Raw genomic sequence first — 4,439 nt, 5'->3', positions numbered from 1 at the left:
ATGATGGTGGGGCTGAGGGAGCAGGAGATGGGAGAACAGTTGACAACTCAAATCCTTGACCACAAACAGGAAGGAGAGAGAGAGAGAGAGAGAGAGAAAACTTGAAATAACAGGAGTCTTTTGAAACCTCAAAGGCTGCTCCTAGTGACATACTTCCTTCAGCAAGGCCACACCCCCTAATCCTCCCCAAGCAACCAACAAATGGGGACCAAATATTCAAGTGCTGGAGACTTACGGGGTCCATCTCATCCAGACTGCTGTCATACTAAGCTGATTTAACCAGTCGCTGAACTTTTTGCCAAGGGCAGCTTTGAATTTGTTTGTTTGTTTGTTTAGTTTGTGAGACAAGATTACTTTGATGGCTCAGAACTTACTAAATAGAACAGGCTATCCTCAAACTCATGACTCCTCTGCCTGTATCTCCCATGGTGCTTTAAATGAGAAAGGTCCCCAATAGTCTGGGACATTTGAACACCTGACCCCTCGTTGGTGACACTATTTGGAAGGTTTGGCCTTTCTGGATGAAGTAGGTCAGTGGCAGGGTCTTTGAGAGTGAGAAGAAAACCCTGCCTGACTCTGGTTTGCTCTCCCTGCTTTGTAGCTAAGGTAAGGATGTGAGCTCTAAGGTAAGGATGTGAGCTCTCAGCATTTTGCTATGGCTGCTGCCACAACTGCTGCTCGTGGCCACACCTCCTGCCACGTCTCCAGACCATGACAACCCTTAGCCTTCTGGAACGGTCAGTTCATCAGGTCAAATAAAGGCTTCCCCTCTGGGCTGCTTGGATCATGACATTTTTACTGCAGTAACAGAAGAGTTCCTAATCCACCTCCCAGATGCTGCAGGACACGCATGTACCACCATGTCTGTTTTTCTTTTTCTTTTTCTTTTTTTTTTTTTTTTTAAGATTTTATTTACTTATTATATGTAAGTACACTGTAGCTGTCTTCAGACACACCAGAAGAGGGCATCAGATCTCATTACGGATGGTTGTGAGCCACCATGTGGTTGCTGGGATTTCAACTCAGGACCTTTGGAAGAGCAGTCAGTGTTCTTAACCGCTGAGCCATCTCTCCAGCCCTTGAACCACCATGTCTGACTTCCAGCTTCACACCTACACAGCAAGAACCTCTTCGCTGTTAGGTGGGCACCAGGCCTCACAGAACCTTCCAGAGATCCACTCATCCAACCTTAGACACTTGAGCTTGCCTTCCTTCTCCCTCCTCCCCTCCTTCCCCTTTTCCTTCTTTGAGACAACATCTCAGTTAGGTAGGCCGGGCTGCCTGCTAGCTAGCTGGGATTACAAGCATGCTCTGCCTCACATGGCTTGAAATATTCCTCCTCTTAAGCCACCATTTGAAGTTTCTTACTTTATCTCTCTTTTTTCTTTCTTTCTTTTCATTTTGATTGTTTGTTTGTGACAGGGTTTCATGCAACCCAGGCTGGTCTTTAATTCCTGTCTTCTTGCTTCTAAATCTCTGGTGATGGAATTACAGGCGTGTACCACCAGGACCAGCTCGATCTTAAGCCTCAAAGCTCAGAGCTTGGTAAACCATTTCCCAGAATGAATGCTCTTGATCCCTTGGACGCCTAGCTGTTCTCCTTGTAGCAGCATCAGTGGCAGACAGCAAGGATCAAAAGCTGGTGGGAACCAGAAGGGGCCTTTCCTCTCTGAGGTCTGCCATCCCTGTTTCTTGGGGACCATTTCTGTTGGCCTGCAAGTTCCAGGCCAGCCAAGGATACATATTAAGAAGGAAGAAAGGAGGGGAGGGAAGAAGGAAAAGAAAGAAAGAGAGAGAGAGAGAGAGAGAGAGAGAGAGAGAGAGAGAGAACAAGCCATAGTCTGTGATTTTTGCTGGTGTTCAGCACTGGATGCGTTAGTCGGACAGTGTGTTGATTACAGAAATCAGGTTTCTCCTCCTCCAGAGAGCTTTCTGGGCTTAGTTATTTTCTTGTGTATTTGTATATTCATCCGTGTGCACTAAAATACATGCAAACTAATATGTATTTTAAAGATTTTTTTTCCATTAATTTATTTTGCATATGTGTCATGGCGAACATGAAGCAGTCCGTGGATAACCTTAGGGAGTCAGTCAAGTTCTCTTCTTCTGCCAGGTGGGTTTCAGGGGTCAAACTCAAATCATGAGGCTTGGAGACAGGCGCCTTTGTGGCTGAGCCATCTCACAGGCCCTATATGGATTTTAGTTGCTCACATTTTGAGTAAAGCCCTGCACCTTTGTAGAGTCCTGTGCCAGGCAGACAACATCCCTTTTTAATTCTCCTTGTATATATAACTGTTCTTGGCTGCTGCCTCAATGTTTAAATTCTGGGCTCTGAAAGGAGAAAAAGAGAGGAAAAAAAAAAAAAAAAAAAAGAACATTGGCCCTTTAAATCCCCATCTTGTCACTTCAGCTAGGGGGAGGGGCTTGCAACAATGGGGGAGGTGCGCCCTCAATGGCCACCTGCCTCTTTGTCTGCACCTCCAAGGCAAATCGACTGTCAAAGACCTGAGCCTGCTTTCCGGTGTTTGGAGAGCGGGTCCCCTTCCTCTACCTGGCTCCGGCTCGATGTCTCTGTAGCGTGTGCACAGCTGCCTGCCCATGGGTTGGGACAGGAGAGCGGACAGCCGCTGTCACACCAAGAGCTAACATTGCCCAAAACAAACTGCCACGCATTGGTTCTCCCCTCCCCCGAGCTTCCAAGCCCTCGATGGACTGGAAAGTTGGGAAATAATTGTTAGAGACAAGATTCTGCCCGTGCAAATTCTCTAGGTGGAGAGAGGAGTCTTGCGGTGCGTCCCACTCAGATATTTTCCAGAATCTTCTCCGGCAGGATGTGAGACGTACACCGTCTTGTTTTAGCCTGTCTCTGAGCTTTTCATTGTCATAATGTTGTCTTTGCAGAGCCAAAGTTTTCAAATGTGATGTCTGCTCATCTTTTTTTTTTTTTTTTTTCTGTTAAACACCGTAATTTGGAATCAAATCTAAGGATTACTTTTCTATGCCAAGATCATTTTCTTTTAAAAGTTTCATAGTTTTATTTTATCTTAAGTCTGGGCTCCGTATTTGTTTAATTTTTATGTGAGGCTTAGACTGCCGCTGACTTTGGCTTGCTCTCTCACCTTTCTTACACACTGAATCTGTGAGTGCTGCCTTTCCTCTCCCCCCACCTCATGTGTGTGTATGTGTGTGTCTGTATATGTGTATGTATGTATGTGTATGTATATGTATGTATATGCATGTGTGTGTCCACAAGTGTGTGTTTGCATATGTGTGTGTGTCTGTTTGTATATGTGTATGTATGTGTGTGTATGTATATGCATGTGTGCGTGTGTGTGTGTGTGTGTGTGTGTGTGTGTGTGTGTGTGTAGAACCCAGGCTGCCTTGGCTTCCCAGATGCCAGGATTCCATGTGTTTTTCATCCTCCTTTGTTGATGCCTAGAATCTTAACTCTGTGGGATTTTGGTGGGGACTGAGGGAACCTGGAACTACACTCAGAAAGGAATCGTCCTGTGCAGGTCTTCCAAACCCTTACATGGCGCGTTTTTCTTTTTAGTTTTGTGTCATTTATCCCATCAACATTTTGTAATTTTCTGCTTAAGTCTCCTATACTTATTTTGTTATACTTAAACCTATTTAACATTTAAAAGAGCTATGATAAGTGGTCCTTGTTGTTTGGGGTTTTTTGTTTTGTTTTGTTTTTATGTTTGTTATGATGGGTGTGTGTGAATGGTGTGTGTATACACCATGGCACTTCTGTGGAGGTCAGAAGACAGATTCCGAGAGTCCGGTTTCTCCTCTCAACATTTGGATTCCGGGTGGAGGGGCTTGGCATCTCTGCGGCCTTTGTTGTTTTTTCTCTGAGGCAGAGAAAAGCAATGAGAGGAGGAGGGAACCCCGGGAAGTTTCCAGTCTGCAGGAGGAGGAGCAGAAGGAATGAAGCCCAGCCTGGCAGCTGTCCTCAGTTCAGAGCAAGAACCTGGGTGCCTGGAGCCAGGGCAGAGGACCAGAAAGAAGACAGATGGAGGGACTTGAGAGACACAGAGGAATGGAGATTGTGTCCTGGGAGTCTGTAAGGCAGGGTTGCAGTGAACTGAATATCAGTCTATGCTCACGCGTGGAGGACATGCCGTGCTAGGGAGGACCACTTGGAGGGATCAATCAAGCCAGTCACAGAAATTAGCCTCTTCACCAGCAGCAGAGGGGGATGTGGAGACCACTGGGGACAGTACTCAGGTTCTGCCTCAGCAGCAGGGCAAATTAGCCACAGACTAAACATCAGTCTGGTTCTACCCAAGAAAGCCACCCCAAGAAGAGGCCAACTATTCCCAAAGAATGTAACTCTGTCCCAGAATGAAGTTCAGAACATTTATATGAACACTAGAATAGCTCGTAACAAAGTAAAATTATTTTAAAATCCAGCAAAAAAAAAAAAAAAAAAA

The sequence above is a fragment of the Mus pahari genome, chromosome 1, assembly GCF_900095145.1.
Source record: "Mus pahari chromosome 1, PAHARI_EIJ_v1.1, whole genome shotgun sequence".
In the NCBI taxonomy this organism is placed as follows: Eukaryota; Metazoa; Chordata; class Mammalia; order Rodentia; family Muridae; genus Mus; species Mus pahari.
The sequence above is the reverse complement of the archived record's forward strand: the minus strand, read 5'-3'. Positions refer to the sequence as shown.